Below are 18,098 nucleotides of genomic sequence, written 5' to 3' on the forward strand. Positions count from 1 at the left end.
GGGGTCCAGGAGGCTCAGCGGGGGTCCTGGGGGCTCGGCGGGGACACTCCAGAGCTGGCGGCGCCCCTCCTGGGCCGGCCCTCCTGGGCGCTCACCAGCTCCGCCCGCAGGTGCTTCTTCGGCTCGGTGGCCTCCGCTTCGGCCGGTCTGCTCTGCGTCATCGCTGTCCTTCTGTACATCTTCTTCCAGTACCTCTTCAACCCTGCCACCCTGCGCACCGACTCACGCTACCAGAGTACGTGCCCCCTGCCCCCAGGCCGGCCGCCTGCCCAAGCATCTGTCCAGACCTAGCTGTGGGGTGAAGACATTTCAGCTGAAACTCGGCCTTCAGTGGCCCGCACATGACCCCTCCCTGCTTCTCCTCACTTGGTTTTGGAACCTGTGTGGTTGTGGTGTCAGGCCCCCTTGTCACACAGGACTGTGTCCTGGAAATGCCCCAAGGTGGTAGCTGTGGCCTTTCAGCTCTAGGGACAGTGGAGAGGGCCCAGCACAGTGGGCACCAGGGTCAGGCTCTGTGACGTGGGCATTTAGTTGCCCTCTCCCAGCCTAACCTTCCAGACCCACAAGGGGAACCATAATGCCCACTGTAGAGAGGAGGGGCTGCAAGGGTACTTAACTCAGGCAGAGCAATGAGGAGGGGCCCACCTGGGCAGGGAGGGGACCATCTAGGCAGGGAGGGGCTCACTTGGACAGGGAGGGGCTCACCTGGGCAGGGAGGGGCTCACCTTGGCAGAGAGGGGCTCACCTGGGAAGGGAGAGGCTCACCTGGGAATGGAGGGTCTCACCTGGGCAGGGAGGGGCTCACCTGGACAGAGAGGGCCTCACCTGGGAAGAGAGGGACTTACCTGGGCAGGGAGGGGCTCACCTGGAAAGAGAGGGGCTCACATAGGCAGGGAGGGGCTCACCTGGGCGGGGAGGGGCTCACCTGGGGGGCAGGGAGGGGCTCACCTGGGCAGGGAGGGGCTCACCTGTGAGGCAGGGACTCACCTTGGCAGGGAGGGGCTCACCTGGGCAGGGAGGGGCTCTCTCGGGCTGTGTCCCCTCCCCCACTGCCCAGTGCTGAGCCCAGCACGCACCTGGTGAGGCGCTGCCTCCACAGGCATCTCCAAGAAGGACACGTGGCTGCTGTTCCTCCCGATCTCCCCCGTGAGGACCAACTCCTGCGTCCTCCTGGCGCTCGGGCTGCTGGTGCTGCTGCTGGCACTCATCAGCCTGCTGCTGCTCGGCCACCTGCTCCTCTTCCACCTCTACCTGAGTACGTGCTCCCCGGGTGCCCTCCACCTGAGCAGGTGCTCCCCGGGTGCCCTCCACCTGAGCAGGTGCTCCCCGGGTGCCCTCCACCTGAGCACGTGCTCCCCGGGTGCCCTCCACCTGAGCACGTGCTCCCCGGGTGCCCTCCACCTGAGCACGTGCTGCCCAGGTTGGCTGGCCTTCACCCCTGTGCTCACACGGGTCCCCGGCAGGCCGCCCCCTCCAGCAGTGAGTTCAGGGTAGAAAGGAGGGGTGTGTGCTCACGCCGAGAGGGCAGAGGGCTGAGTTCTACTCTGAGACCTGCAGAAACAGAGGGCTAGAAAGCGGGCGGTGCCAGTGTTGAGAGAGATGAGGGGAGGAACAGGGCATTTAGAGAAGCTCCCGCCAAAATCCCTGACGATGAAGAACACTGGACCCACCGACGCCGTCTCCAGCTCCCATGTGGTTGGGGGCCAGGGGGGTGGAGGACGGGCTCCTGCAGACACGGGGCCCGAGGCAGAGCCACCAGGCCAGCACACAGACGTGGCCGCGAGGAGCCTGGCCCCACTGTGGCGAGTCCTCAGCGAGCCAGGCGGGAGACGGCCTCAGGCGGAGGCGCCAGAAGGCCCCGGGAAGCCGCGCGGAGGCCCGTCCTGCATCTCCTCTGTGTGCTCACCGCCGTCCATGCCCGTGTCACACCAGGCAGGTTCTGGGAGACACGCAGAGCCTGCCTGCAGCCCTCGTCTGGGGGTCTTTGTGCAGACCTGGGCAGAAGACGGGATGTCTTCACTAGAATGTCAGCAAGGCCCAGTTCGCATCCTCAGACTGCAAGGGCCTCTGAGGGAGTGTGTGCAGTTAATGGAGGAAGAATTCAAGGTCCAAGAAGACGCAGCCATTGTAGGGGCCCCCGGGGAGGGGTGAGCTGGGGTGGGGCTGAGCCTGGGCCCCCCTCGGGGAGCAGACCCCCCGCCAGGGGCTGTGGGGGCGGCGGCCTTCCGTCTGCTCCTCAAGCTGCAAATAGGCTTCTGTGGGTGGCCTTTTCTCTTTCCAGAAATAATTATAAACCATCTGTTCCCATGTTTGTCAGTTTTTGGAGAAAGAGAAATGGAAAAGTTAGCCCCACCCCACACCACCAGGGCGGAGACGCATGAGTGGGTCGTGCTTGCTTTCATTAGTGGTGGTCTTCTGTTGACGAGCACGTTGGAGACTCTAATTACCTGAGTCTGTCTGCCACATACTGGCCGCTGTCTCCCCTTAATTAAGACAGAGCTGGGCTCCGCGCTTGCTGCATCCACACTCACTTTACAAGCCTGTGAAGCCCCCTGGGGCCAGGGCTGGTGGGCTCCATGGGTGCAGGCACCTGCCGGCTTCGGCCAGAAGGTCAGCCGGGCTCAGGGTGGCCTCCCGGCCGCTCCCCAGGCTCCAGGTTGGGAGCCAGCTCCCAGCACTGCGGGTGGTGGACGGGGGGTGGTGACTCTGTCTCTTGCCTGCGTTCTCCTTTCTAGTGGCCAAAAGGTTGAGCACGTTTGATTACATGACACAGGGCCGCCAGCAGCAAAACTCAGAACACCAGAGAGGCAAGAGGAATGTGAGTTTACAGATGGAAGATCTGTCAGAGGTACGGGCGCCCCTGCCCCCATCTATCCGTCCAGCACTGGGGGCGGCCCCAGGCCAGCAGGAGGCTGGGACCTCCATGTTGGTGTGGTGGGGGTGGGGCGCTGCACATATATGTGAGTGTGTTTGGTGTGTGTGTGTGTGTGTATGTGTGTGACGCAGTGCACGTGTGGGGTTCTGTGTATGTGGGTCTTGTGTGTTTGGTGTGTGTGTGTGTGTGTGACGCAGTGTGTGTGTGGGGTTCTGTGTATGTGGGTCTTGTGTGTTTGGTGTGTGTGTGTGTGTGACACAGTGTGCGTGTGGGGTTCTGTATATGTGGGTCTTGTGTGTTTGGGGGGTGTGTGTGACGCAGTGTGCGTGTGGGGTTCTGTGTATGTGGGTCTTGTGTGTTTGGTGTGTGTGTGTGTGTGTGTGTGTGTGTGTGTGTGTGAGACGCAGTGTGCGTGTGGGGTTCTATGTATGTGGGTCTTTGGTGAGTGTGGGTGCACATATATGTGAGTGTGTTTGGTGTGTGTGTGTGACTGTGTGACGCAGTGCACGTGTGGGGTTCTGTGTATGTGGGTCTTGTGTGTTTGGTGTGTGTGTGTGTGTGTGTGACACAGTATGCGTGTGGGGTTCTGTGTATGTGGGTCTTGTGTGTTTGGTGTGTGTGTGTGTGTGTGTGTGTGAAGCAGTGTGCATGTGGGGTTCTGTGTATGTGGGTCTTGTGTGTTTGGTGTGTGTGTGTGTGTGTGTGTGATGCAGTATGCGTGTGGGGTTCTGTGTATGTGGGTCTTGTGTGTTTGGTGTGTGTGTGTGTGTGTGTGTGAAGCAGTGTGCATGTGGGGTTCTGTGTATGTGGGTCTTGTGTGTTTGGTGTGTGTGTGTGTGTGTGACGCAGTGTGTGTGTGGGGTTCTGTGTATGTGGGTCTTGTGTGTTTGGTGTGTGTGTGTGTGTGTGACACAGTGTGAGTGTGGGGTTCTGTATATGTGGGTCTTGTGTGTTTGGTGTGTGTGTGTGTGTGACACAGTGTGCGTGTGGGGTTCTGTATATGTGGGTCTTGTGTGTTTGGTGTGTGTGTGTGTGTGTGTGTGTGAGACGCAGTGTGCGTGTGGGGTTCTATGTATGTGGGTCTTTGGTGAGTGTGGGTGCACATATATGTGAGTGTGTTTGGTGTGTGTGTGACTGTGTGACGCAGTGCACGTGTGGGGTTCTGTGTATGTGGGTCTTATGTGTTTGGTGTGTGTGTGTGTGTGTGAAGCAGTGTGCATGTGGGGTTCTGTGTATGTGGGTCTTGTGTGTTTGGTGTGTGTGTGTGTGTGTGAAGCAGTGTGCATGTGGGGTTCTGTGTATGTGGGTCTTGTGTGTTTGGGGTGTGTGTGTGTGTGTGTGACGCAGTGTGCGTATGGGGTTCTGTGTATGTGGGTCTTGTGTGTTTGGGGGGTGTGTGTGTGTGTGTGTGACGCAGTGTGCGTGTGGGGTTCTGTGTATGTGGGTCTTTGGCGAGTCCTGAGTGTGTGTGTGTTATATCGTTTCTGAATTCACTCTCCACAAGATCAAGCCAACAGGGCTGACTCCTTTCAGACCCACCCATTTCTGCAGCTCCTTAGCAGAGTTAAGTTTTAGTCTTTAAAGGTCACCTTCAGAAAATGAAAATATAAGCCACAGAGAGAAATAATTATTTGCAAATCATATACATGTACCCAGAATATGTATAGAACTTTCAAAACTCAATCACAAGAACACTGACTAGGTTTTTTAAATGGGCAAAATATCTGAACACACTTCACCAAAGGGGGATGCCACGGGTGGTAGACAAACCCCGATGGTCAACATCAGCATCATCCCACGTTAAGGAAACATGATGAGACACCGCTGCTTGCCCCCCAGAGTGGCCGTAATTGAAAAGCCCAACCCCCAGGCCTGGCACGGCCATACACAGCAGGCTCACACGTGGCCGGCAGGCTGTGAAGCTACAACCCTTTGCAAAGAGTTGGCATTTTCTTCTAAAATAAACACATCTCTCGTGACCCAGCCTTCTCCTTCCTGTCTCTTACCGTTGAGAAGTGGAGACACACACACGAGCAAGGGCGTGGGGAAGGGGACCCGTGAGACCCCGAGGCGCCCCCCCTTCACGTCAGCTGCAGGTGCGCGGGTGCTGTGCTGGCAGGCGCAGTGCCCAGAGTCGTCACCGTGTGCTCTCCCCCCACAGCCTCCAGACAGCCCCCTGGGACCCTCCAAGCAGCGGTAAGTCGCCACTTCCCTGGAGCTCTGTTGTGCGTCTGAAGCAGCTGTGTTCTCCTCTGCCGCCTTGCTTTAAACAATCGTTCGTTTTTCACAGAATACCCTCCGTACTCCTTGCCAACACTTTCGGAATTTTTATTTGCTTCATATTTTGGTTTTCAAACCATCTTCAATTAATTGTTTTATTTAGTGAAGTAGGAGCCAAGGTCGTCTTATTACAGCCTACCTGGTGGTGGTCGTCTCGTTAACTAAATGGTCCTCTCTTCCTCGTCAAATCCAAAGGCGCCTCCCTGACACCCCAGGTTTCCCTGGAAGCTGACCCGTCTGCCTGCGGACGCTGCTCCGCCCGTCTGCGGCGTGCGCTGCAGGACTCCGCGCTGTTTCGAGGGCTGGCCTTCGCTTGGCGCTGCTCCCTCACTCAGTTGAGTCCGACTCGGCCTCTGCAGCCCCATGGACTGCAGCGCGCCAGGCTGCTCTGTCCTCCACTGTCTCCCAGAGTTTGCTCAAACTCACGTGCAGCGAGTCGGTGATGCCATCTAACCGTCTCATCCTCTGTTGCACCCTTCTCCTTTTGCCTTCAGTATTTCTCAGCATCAGGGTCTTTTCTAACGAGTCATTTCTTCTCATCAGATGGCCAAAGGACTGGAGCTTCAGCTTCAGCATCAGTCTTTCCAGTGAATATTCAGGGTTGATTTCCTTTAGGACTGACTGGTTGGATCTCCTTGCAGTCCAAGGGACCCTCAAGAGTCTTCTCCAACACTACAGTTCAAACGCATCAATTCTTCGGCGCTCAGCCTTCTTCACAGTCCAACTCTCACATCCATACATGACTATTGGAAAAGCCAGACCTTTGATTAGATGGACCTTTGTCGACAAAATGACGTCTCTGCTTTTTAATACACTGACTAGTTTTGTCATTGATTTCCTTCCAAAGAGCAAGTGCCTTTTAATTTCATGGCTACAGTCACTGTCTGCAGTGCGTTTGGAGCCCAAGAAAATAAAGTCTGACACTGCTGCTACTTTGTCCCCTTCTATTTACCATGAAGTGATGGGACCAGAGGCTATGATCTTAGTTTTTTTCATGTTGAGTTTCAAGCCAACTTTTCACTCTCTTCTTTTACCCTCATCAAGAGGCTCTTCAATTCTTCACTTTCTGCCGTTAGAGTGGTTTCATATGCATACCTGAGGTTGTTGATATTTCTCCCGGCAATCTTGAGTCTAGCTTGAAATTCATCTAGCCCGGCATTTTGCATCAGGTACTCTGCATATAAGTTAGATAAGCGGTGACAATATGCAGCCTTGACGCACTCCTTTCCCAATTTGGAACCAGTCTGTTCTTCCATGTCCAGCTCTAACTGTTGCTTCCTGACCTGCATAAGGGTTTTTCAGGAGGCGGGTCAGGTGTCTGGTATTCCCATCTCCCATCACTTGAAGAATTTTCCATGGTTTGTTGTGATCTGCACATTCAAAGACTTTAGAGTAGTCAGTGGAGCAGAGGTCGATGTTTTTTTCAGGAACTCTCTTGCTTTTTCTATGATCCAACAGATGTTGGCAACTTGATCCCTGCCTCCTCTGCCTCTTTGACACCTTCATGGTCCACTGGAGAAGGAAACGGCAACCCACCCCAGTATTCTTGCCAGGAGAACCCCATGAACAAGCAGTATGAAGAGGCGAAAGTGTAGGACGTCAGAAGATGAGTCTCCCAGGTCGGAAGGTGTCCAATGTGCTCCTGGGGAAGAGTGGAGGACAATTACTAATAGCTCCACAAAGAACAGAGCGGCTGGGCCAAAGCGGAGACGACGCTCCGCTGTGAGTGTGTCTGGCGGTGAAAGCACAGTCCGATGGCTGTAAAGAGCAATGTTGCATAAGACCCTGGAATGTTATGTCCATGAATCAAGGTAAACTGGACGTGGTCAAGCAGGAGACGGCAAGATTGATCAGTGACATTCTAGGAATGGGTGAACTAAAATGGATAGGAATGGGAAAATTTAATGCAGATGACCATTGTATCTACTACCACAGGCAAGAATCCCCTAGAATAAATGGAATAGCCCTTATAGCCAATCAAAGAGTCTGAAATGCAGTACTTGGGTGCCATCTCAAAAATGATAGAAAGATCTCAGCTTGTCTCCAAGGTAAACCTTTCAACGTCACAGTAATCCAAGTCTATGCCCCAGCCACTAATTCTGGAGAAGATGGAGTTGAACAGTTCTATGAAGACCTAGGGCTTCCCTGGTGGCTCAGAAGGTAGAGCGTCTGCCTGGAATGCGGGAGACCCGGGTTCGATCCCTGGGTCAGGGAAGATCCCCTGGAGAAGGAAATGGCACCCACTCCAGTATTCTTGCCTGGAAAATCCCATGGACTGAGAAGCCTGGTGGGCTACAGTCCATGGGGTCGCAAAGAGTCGCACATGACTGAGCGACTTCACTTTATGAAGACCTATAAGACCTTCTAGAACTAACACCAAAAAAAAAAAAAAAATGTCCTTTTCATCACAAGGGACTGGAATACAAAAGCAAACAGTTGAGAGAACCTGGAATAACAGGCAAGTTTGGCCTTAGGGTACAAAGTGAAGCAGGGAAAGGCTAACAGTTTTGTCAGCAGCCTGCCTGAAGAACTGTGGGCAGAGGTTGAGAACACTGTGCAGGAGGAAGTGACCCAAAGAAAAAGAAATGCCGGAAGGCGAAGTGGTTGTCTGAGGGGGCTTTGCAAATAGCTGAGTAAAGAAGAGCAAGATATGCCCAACTGAATGCAGAGTTCCAGAGAACAGTGAGGAGATTAGAAGGCCTTCTTCAATGAACAAGGAAAAAAAATAGAGGAAAACAATGGAGTGGAGAAAACTAGAGATCCCATCAAGAAAATTGGAAATACCAAGGGACTATTTCATGCAAGAATGGGCATGATAAAGGGCAGAGACAGTAAAGCCCTGACGAGGCAGAAGAGATGAAGCAGAGGCGGCAAGAACACTCAGAACAGCTGCACACAAACGGGCCCTCGTGACCCAGGTGACCACGAGGGTGTGGGCACGCACCCAGGGCCAGGCGTCGCGGAGTGTGGAGTCAGAGACAGCAGCTGCACAGAGAAAGGCCCTCGTGACCCAGGTGACCACGAGGGTGTGGGCACGCACCCAGAGCCAGGCGTCGCGGAGCGCGAAATCAGCTGGGCCTTAGGAGCCGTCAGTGTGAACAGAGCCAGCGGCGGTGATGGAATTCCAGCTCAGCTATTTAAGATCCTAAAGGGTGAGGCTGTCAAAGTGCTCCACTCAATATGTCAGCAAATTTGGGAAACTCACCAGTGGCCACAGGACTGGAAAAGTCAGTTTTCATTTCAATCTCAAAAAAGGACATCATTTAGCTACCTTTTAACACCTAGTAGTTAAATCCTCCTCTCATATTTTTATTTTTGCTTTTTTTTACATTTGACAATTCTTTCACATTTATTTTTCCCTATAAGCTTACAGATCATTTTGTGCAGTTCCAAGAAACCTGGGATTTGAACTAGAATTAGGTTAGGTATGCACTTTACGTGAGAGGGACAAAGCCTGCCTTCCCACCTCCCCGCTCAGCATCTGCGTTGAGAAGAACCAGGAAGCCAGTCTCCCGGGGGTGGTGGGGGCATCGAGGGCCTGGAAGTGCCGGGCGCACCCATCCCTAGCGGGCTCCTTCTTCCTGGAAACCTGCAGGGCAGGTGCTAGCGTTCCTGGGGGAGAAGATCGGGCCCCTGGGGGCTCCACGTCTCCCCACCCTCCAGCCCAGCTGGCAGAGAGGCCCGGAAAAGGGAGGCTTGCACCATGGGTCTGTTCCCCCAAAGCTGACAGTCGCTACAGATTTCGGCTTAGTTTAATGATCAAGGAGTATAGTTTAGTGTGAAAGGTCAGTCCCTTTCGAGTGTGTTAGAAACCTGCTGGCACTGACATTGTGAAAACCTTAGTCAGTTTGAATTCCACCTTCAAGAATCACACGGCTGTATAGCCCTTTCTTTATCCCTTGGTAAGAAACTAACCAGAATCAGTCTGGAAACTTAGCTCTAAAAGTAAGCAAGACAAAAGCCTCTTTTTTTCAAATTGCCTAATCAATGTATATTCATTACAGGAAATTTGGAAACTGCAAAACTTCCCAGTGTGAAAACGAACATCCCTTCTTTCCCCACCCCCCAGTCGCCACTGCTGGCATTTCAATTAGTATCTTTCGGGTCTTCCTTTAAAAATTTTTTGTGTGTATTAACATACATCATGTCTTATAAAGTTATAATTATATTGTAGAACTCTTTAGAAGACTTGAAAACTTCATATATTGTGAATATATGGATTTTTATGAATATAAGTTATTGCATCTTTGGAACATATTGTATTCCTCATTTTTAGAATCCCATTCTTCATTTTCAATCTAATCTTGTGTTCCTTTACTGAAAGGTTAATTGTGTGGGAAGTGTGCAAGTTTCCAGCCCTCCAGACCCAGTGAGCAAGAGAACGTGCGTCCCTTTTGCTGCGGAAATCTTCCTGGGCTGGTCTGCAGTCAGCCTAGCAACTGACTAGTTCTTGTTCAGTCACTCAGTTGTGTCCGACTCTTTGTGACCCCATGGACTGCAGCACGCCAGCCTTCCCGGCCCTTCACTATCTCCTGGAGTCTGCTCAGATTCACGTCCATTGAGTCAGTGGTGCTACCCAACCGTCTCATCCTCTGCCGCCCTCTTCTTTGGCATCACATGGCCAAAATATTGAATATTTTTCTTCAGCATTTATCCTTCCAATGGATATTCAGAGGTGATTTCCGTAAGGATGGACTGGTTTGATCTCCTCGCAGCCCAAGGGACTCTCAAGAGTCTTCTCCAACACTACAATTCAAAAGCATCATTTTTTCGGCGCTCAGCCGTCTATCCAACTCTCACAACCATACATGACTACTGGAAAAACCAGAGCTTTGACTACACAGACCTTTGTCAGCAAAGTGCTGTCTCTGCTTTTCAATGTGCTGTCTAGGTTTGTCGTAGCTTTCCTTCCAAGGAGCAGGCGCCCGTTAATTTCACGGCTGCAGTCACTGTCCACAGTGACTTTGGAGCCCAAGGAGATCAGACCTGTCACCCTTTCTACTCCCCCCGCTTCTATCTGCCATGAGGTGATGGGACCTGATGCTGCGGTCTCAGATGTCTGAACTGAGCCCTGCTTTCCCCGGCCTCTTTCACCCTCAGCAAGAGGTTCCTTAATTCCTCTTCTTTCTGCCGTCAGAGTGGAATCGTCTGCATATCCAAGTTAAACAGAGTGAGGATGTATCCTTTGATGTCGTCCTTTCCTGATTTGGAACCACTCAGCTGTTCCATGTCCAGTTTTAACTGTTGCTTCTTGACTCTCATACAGGTTTCTCAGGAGACAGGCAAGGTGGTCTGGTATTCCCAATCTCCTGAAGAATTTTCCACAGTTTGTCGTGGTCCACACAGTCAAAGGCTTTAGCATAGTCAATGAAGCAGAAGTAGATGTTTTTCTGGAATTCCCTTGCTTTCTCTATGATCCAATGAATGTTGGCAATTTGATCTCTAGTTCCTCTGCCTTTTCTAAATCCAGCTTATACATCTGGAAGTTCTCAGTTCATGTACTGCTGAAGCCTAGCTTGAAGGATTTTGAGCATAACTTTACTAATATGTGAAATGAGAACAATTGTCCTATAGTTTGAATGTTCTTTGACATTGCCCTTCTTTAGGACTGGGATGAAAACTGAGCTTTTTGAGTCCTGTGGCCCCTGCTGAGTTTTCCAAATTTCCTGACGTATTGACGTGCTGACTTTAACAGGACCATCTTTTAGGATTTTAAATAGTTCAACTGGAATTCCATCCCCTCCACTAGCTTTGTTCATAGTAACGCTTCCCAAGGCCCACTTCATTTCACACTCCATGATGTCTGGCTCTAGGTGAGTGACCACACCATCGTGGTTATCCGGGTCATGAAGACATGCTTTATATAGTTCTTCTGTGTACTCATGGGGTTGCAAAGAGTCGGACACAACTGAGCAGCTGAACTGAGCTGGACTCTGTGTGTTCTTGCCACTTCTTCTCAATCTCTTCTGCCTCAGTTAGGTCCTTACCATTTCTGTCCTTTTCGTTCCCTTGATATTTCCAGTTTTCTTGAAGAGATCTCTAGTCTTTCCCATTCTATTGATTTCCTCTATTTCTTTGCATTGTTCATAGAAGAAGGCCTTCTTATCTCTCCTTGCTGTTTTCTGGAACTCTGCATTCAGTTGGGTATATCCTTCCCTTTCTCCCTTGCTTTTTGCTTCTCTTCTTTGCTCAGCTATTTGCAAAGTCTCCTCAGACAAGCACTTTGCCTTCTTGCATTTCTTCTTGGGGACGGTTTTGGTCTCTGCCATCTGTACAGTGTTATGAACCTCTGCCCACAGTTCTCCAGGCGCTCTGTCAGATCCAGTCCCTTAAATCTACTAATCACCTCCACTGTATAATCACAAGAGATTTGATTTAGGTCATACTTGAATGGCTTAGTGATTTTCCCTACTTTCTTCAATTTAAGTCTGAATTTTACAATAAGGAGCCGATGATATGAGCCAGTCAGCTCTAGCTCATGTTTTTGCTGACTATATAGAGCTTCTCCATCTTCAGCTGCAAAGAATATAGTCGATTTAATTTCGGTGTTGACCATCTGGTGATGTCCACATGTAGAGTCTTCTCTTGTGTTGTTGGAAGAGGGTGTTTGCTGTGACCAGTGCGTTCTCTTGACAGAACTCTGTTAGCCTTTGCCCTGCTTCATTCTGTACTCCAAGGCCAAACTTGCCTGTTAGTCCAGGTATCTCTTCCTACTTTGCATTCCAATCCCTTGTGAAGAAAAAGATGTCTTTTTATAAGTGTTAGTTCTAGAAGGTCTTGTAGGTCATCATAGAACAAGTCACCTTCAGCATCTCTGGCTTCAGTGTTGGGGCACAGACATGGATTAGTGTGATGTTGAACACTTGGCCTTGGAAATGAACGCCGAGCAGCAGACACAGCCTGGGGGGACGCCGTGGAGCAGGCCAGGCAGCTGGGCTTCTGGAGACCTGGGCGCCCGCTCGAGTCCTGGGCACTGCCGTGCCTCACGGGCGCTTAGCGGAAGCACTTTGTAGCACGTTGCAGAGTGTGTCTCTAGCAGCAGTGATCTGACCGATTTATTGGGAGTGTTCCTTTTGGACTCTTTGCTGCTGTGGGACTGTAACTGGATTGGATGATTGGGACTGACCAGCCAGGATGAAAATGTGAGTCGGGATGGCCACACACAGGCAGGTGTGCACTGTCCAACCTTGCAGGCATGGCCTGCGCCCATCCCCGTTGCTACACAGACCGGGTGGCAAAGCGGACATGGTCCCGGCGGCTCGCACGCCAGCCGGCGCGTCGGCCTGTGCTCAGCGCTGTGCGCGAACGGTCGAGACTCCCGGGGCCGCGTCCCCATGGATGGAGGGCCTGGAGCTCTGGCTGGCCCCAGCTGCCCTCACTCTCCGCCATCAGGTCGGCAGTGCAGGGCCGAGCCCCTCTCCTGTTCGTGTGATGACGCCGCCCCCCGAGGGTCCATCTCCCGGGGCCTCCGTGGGGAGGGGCCGTGCCGTGGCCGTGGGCCCAGCGCTGTGCCCTTGTGTGCTGCTGCCGGCTCCTGCCCCACTGCCGCCAGACTGGCACGTGCAGGGGTCGGGGTGCTCAGGGTGGGGGACAAGCCCAGGCAGCCGCTCGGAGCCCTGCGGGTGAGGAGGGCCGTGTGCCCGGCCCACCCACAGCCAGGCCCCCCCGCTGACTGCCCCCCACCCCCGTCCTCACAGAGAGACGCCCAAGGAGCCCCTGCCCTCCTTCCGGCACCCGAGTCTGTGTTCCACCGCCACCATACAGCCAGAGGACACCCCAACGTCTCTGAAGGTGAGCCCCCAGCCCCCCGGCATGAACCGGCCCACCGGGCCAGAGCCAGGGCTAGGCCCAAGGCCTCCAAGAACCAGGCCAGAGCCATGTTTGGAACTGCTTGTGTGAACTGCAGCCCTATGCCGTGCCTGGGGAGTGCCACTCACAGGGGGACAAGGTGGGGACAGGAGAGGAAGTGAGGGACAGGACTCAGCTGAACCGTGGGTGAGCACTGTGAGTGTGAGTGTGTATGAGTGTGTGTGAGTGTGATGTGATGCGTGTGTTTTCTGTGGGATGTGTGTGATGTGTGCATTCTGTGTATGTTCTCTGAGTGTGACGTGTGTGTGTTCTGTGTGTGAGTGTGTATCCTGTGTGTGTGTGCGTATGTAGTCTGTGTGTGATGTATGTGTATTCTCTGTCTGTGTGTATTCCGTGTGTGATGTGTGTGTATTCTGTGTGTGAGTGTGTATTCTGTGTGTGAGTGTGTATCCTGTGTGTCTCTGTGTGTGTGTGTATTCCATGCATGATGTGTATGTATTCTGTGTGAGTGTGTATTCTGGGTGTGAGTGTGTATTCTATGTGTGAGTGTGTATCCTGTGTGTCTCTGTGTGTGCGTGTGTATTCCATGCGTGATGTGTGTGTATTCTGTGTGAGTGTGTATCCTGTGTGTCTGTGTGTATTCTGTGTGTGTGTATTCTGTGTGTGTGTGTATTCTGTGTGTGTGTATCCTGTGTGTGTGTATCCTGCGTGTCTCTGTGTGTGTGTGTGTATTCCATGCGTGATGTGTGTGTATTCTGTGTGAGTGTGTATCCTGTGTGTCTGTGTGTGTGTGTATTCTGTGTGTGTATGTATTCTGCGTGTGAGTGTGTATCCTGTGTGTCTCTCTGTGTGTGTGTATTCCATGTGTGATGTGTGTGTATTCTGTGGGTGTGTGTATTCCGTGTGTGATGTGTGTGTATTCTGTGTGAGTGTGTATTCTGTGTGTGTGTATTCTGTGTGAGTGTGTATTCTGTGTGTGTGTATTCTGTGTGAGTGTGTATCCTGTGTGTCTGTGTGTGTGTCTGTGTGTATTCTGTGTGTGTATGTATTCTGTGTGTGAGTGTGTATCCTGTGTGTCTCTGTGTGTGTGTGTATTCCATGCATGATGTGTGTGTATTCTGTGTGTGTGTATCCTGTGTGTGTGTATTCCGTGTGTGATGTGTGTGTATTCTGTGTGTGTGTGTATTCTGTGTGTGTGTATCCTGTGTGTGTGTATTCCGTGCGTGATGTGTGTGTATTCTGTGTGAGTGTGTATTCTGTGTGTGTGTATCCTGTGTGTGTGTATCCTGTGTGTCTGTGTGTGTATATTCTGTGTGAGTGTGTATCCTGTGCGTCTGTGTGTGTGTGTGTGTGTGTGTGTGTGTGTGGTGTGAGGGTGTGACGTGTGAGCATGCTCCATCATCTCGGCCATCCCAGGATGGAGCCAGCGGGGCTGCCGCCTTCACCTCTGGTGTTCAGGAACGTGAAACCCGAACTGCCAACGCGCCAATGAGTTGCTAACGCAAAAACAGTAACGCCATGGGTCTGGGTCTCTTAGACTTTTCTATACTTAATTATAAGTGTTCCAAGGTTGAAACATGCTTTATTACTTAAGAAAGGGATTTACCATTCTACTTAATTGATACAAATTACTAAACGATTCAAGAAGAAATAGAAAATTCAAATGGACACATAACAAGTAAAAACTGTGGACTAGTGATTTTAAATTATCCACAAAGAAAATCCTAGGCCCTAATGGCTTCATTGGCGAATACTACCTGATGTTTTAGGGAAAAAACCCAAATCAATCATGCTTAAACTTTCAGAAAATGGAAGACGAAGAAACACCACCCGGTTCATCCTACGAGGTGAGTACATAATCAGTTCAGTTCAGTCGCTCAGTCGTGTCTGACTCTGCAACCCCATGGACTGCAGCACGCCAGGCTTCCCTGTCCATCACCAACTCCCGGAGCTTACTCAAACTTATGTCCATCAAGTCAGCAATGCCATCCAACCCTCTCATCCTCTGTACATATATGATTTACATAATACTAAGGCCAGATCCTGTCGCCAAAAAAGAATCTTATAAGCTGATGTCACCCATGAATAAAGAGGCAAATATCATTGACCAGGCACAGGCATATATGCACACACATAACAGGTTCGTACACTGAAACTATGGGAGGATTATTCCAGAAATGCAAGGTCGGCTTAGCATCTGAAATTGTATTAATGTAATAAGCATATTAATAAAACAAAGTACAATAAACATGAGCACACCCAGTCAGAAAAGCATTTGTTAACAGCGCAGCTGGATATGATAAAACAATCTCACAGCCTAAGGGTGGAGCCCCCTGCATCTGATAAAGAACTCCGGTGAGACTTACCACAAACACATGCTTAACTCACACTGAAGCTTTTCCCTTAAGACTTGGACCAAGACAGAAATGTGCACTCCAAACTCCACCTGACATTTTACTAAAAGCTTCCAGCCAGCACAGTAAAGCAAGAAACAGAGGTTAGACGCACATAAATCTGAAGGTGAAACTGCATTTATTTGCAGGTATCATGATCCTAACAAACCTGCAGAAAAGCTAATAGAAATGACAGGATAACTTAGCAAGGTGGCAGGATACAAAATCAATATTAAAAAATTGACTTATATTCCTGTATGCTAGCAGTGAGAGACCTTAGAGCAGCATTGAGACAAGTGCCCCTTCACAGCAGCATCAAAAAATAATGAACAGCAAATAAAAAATCCGTGTACGTGAAGCTACAAGCGATTGTTGAGAAAAGTAAACACAATCCAAATAAATGGAAAGACTATACTATCTAAGGATTGGAGCACTCAGTATTGTCATGATAGGAAATTTCCCCCACACTGATCTACAAACTTACATGATCCCCATTGAATTCCCAGCAAGCTTTTTCCTTTAAGGAAATATCAAGCTGTATGTGGAAATTCAAAACCCTTAAGAATGACCAAAATAATTTAGAAAAAGAAGAAATAAACTGGAAAACTTCCATAATCTGATTTCAAAATTTACTACGAAGCTACTGTATGGTTCCAGCGTAAGGGCAGACATGCAGCTCGGTGAAACAGAGTCGAAACTCCAGAAATAAAACATTTACATTTCTGGTTATTGGATTTTAAACCAAAATGCCAAGGCAATTCAATGGGGAGAAATGTATTTTCAATAAATGGTACTGGAACAATCAGGTAGATACACACAAGGAAAAAAAATGAACCTAATGTGCTATTTCACAGCAGATACAAAAATAACTCAAAATTAAGAAGGTAATGGCACCCCACTCCAGTACTCTTGCTTGGAAAATCCCATGGATGGAGGAGCCTGGTGGGCCACAGTCCATGGGGTTGCTAACAGTCGGACACGACTGAGTGACTTCACTTTCACTTTTCACTTTCATGCATTGGAGAAGGAAATGGCAACCCACTCCAGTGTTCTTGCCTGGAGAATCCCAGGGACGGGGGAGCCTGGTGGGCTGCCGTCTATGGGGTCGCACAGAGTCGGACACGGCTGAAGCGGCTCGGCAGCATATACATATATATGGGTGGAAAATAAGCAGGTGGAAAGACGGCCAGCACCACTGGACATTAGGGGAATGCACATTAAAACCACAGTAAGACACCACCGCGCGGGAGCCAGGGCTTCCCAGGTGACGCAGTGGTAAAGAATCTGCCTGCCGATGCAGGAGATGCAGGTTCGATCCCTGTGTCAAGAAGATCCCCTGGAGGGAGGGCATGGCAACCCAGTCCAGTATTCTTGCCTGGAAAATCCCGCGAGGAGGAGCCTGGTGGGCCACAGTCCACAGGGCTGCAGAGAGCTGGACACGACTGCGCGTGCACACACTCGCGCACACGTGAGTCAGAACGGCTGACGCTGGAGGCCGCGCCACGCGATGGAGCTGCAGAGGGATGGGTGTCTCCTACGTTGACAGCAAAGCGAGGACTTACAGTGACACCACTTGGGAAAGCCGTTTGGCAGTTTTCTTAACCTTTAAATAGAGTCATGCTCACTAAGGAGAAAAGAAGCCCGCCCTGGGCGCACAGCATGGCTGGGGAGGACAGAAGCGGTCCCTGCGGTGAAAGCCCTCCCCGGGCCTCAGACACCCCTGCAGCAGCATCCGGTGGAGCCACTGATGACAGCTGGAGATAGCCTCAGTGTCGGCACTGCCTTCTTGTGCAGCGTTGCTGATTTTTATTTATTCTCACAGAAACCAGTTGCCAACCCGAGTTCATCTGTACAGAGGTAAGTTAGATAAAATAGTTCGCTTAACATTACTAACAATTATCCATATCTCAGTTTTACTTATTTTGCAAAAAGTACAATGATTCTTCTCAGCCTGCTTTACAACTAACGTCTGAACGAACACACAAAAGTGAGACAATGCTCATCTGTTTTCTACGCCACCTGGAGAACATGGGCAGTGTTGAGTCTGAATGTGTTCTGTACGGTCCGTAATAACATTTGGCTTTTGTTAAGCTCCTAAAAGTCAGGCTGGCTCATTCTGAGTCAGCTGATCAGTTAACGCTGATGCTTCAGGGCTCCAATGCAGCCGTCCTTCGTTCTCGTGGGAGGTTGGCTCCAGGAGCCCTTGTGTTTAACAAAATCCACGGATGCTCAAGTCCCATAGTTAGCCATCCATATCCATGAGTTCTGGATCCAAGAACTCAACCAAACACAGACATTTCAGTCCAAGGTTTGGTGATCCTTGGGTATGAGACCCATGAGTCCAGAGGGCCAACGGTATACTGAAACACACACACATATGTTAACCTGCACAGTTCAAACTCGTGTTGTTCGAGGGTCAACCACTCATCTTTTTTGAAGAGACACAATTTGGTCCACACCGTCTGCCCTCTGGCCCCCGAAAGCCCACCGTCTTCTGTCACACAGAATAACTCATTGCATCGCAACTTCCCTGAATTCAACCATCAGCTCTAAGCCCCAAAGCCCGTCACCTAAGCCGCACAGATCTGTGATGGCTGAGACTGTGGGCAGGACTCATCCTGGACCAAAGTCCTCTCCATCTGTGAACCTGTGAAACCAGACAAGCCATTTGCTTCCAAAAATGCACTGAGGGCACCATCATAGGCTAGACACACCCATTCAAGAAGGAAGAAATCTGAAGG

The 18,098-nt window shown here is 50.8% G+C and overlaps 1 non-coding gene across 1 annotated transcript; it reads left to right on the forward strand.

Annotated features, from left to right (window-relative positions):
• The first annotated feature begins 7,297 nt into the window (after window positions 1–7,297).
• TRNAS-GGA (transfer RNA serine (anticodon GGA)) lies at window positions 7,298–7,370 on the forward strand. Its single transcript has one exon. It is a non-coding gene; the product is annotated as a tRNA-Ser (tRNA).
• Window positions 7,371–18,098: the final 10,728 nt, after the last annotated feature.

This window comes from Budorcas taxicolor, chromosome 20 (assembly GCF_023091745.1).
Source record: "Budorcas taxicolor isolate Tak-1 chromosome 20, Takin1.1, whole genome shotgun sequence".
NCBI lineage: Eukaryota > Metazoa > Chordata > Mammalia > Artiodactyla > Bovidae > Budorcas > Budorcas taxicolor.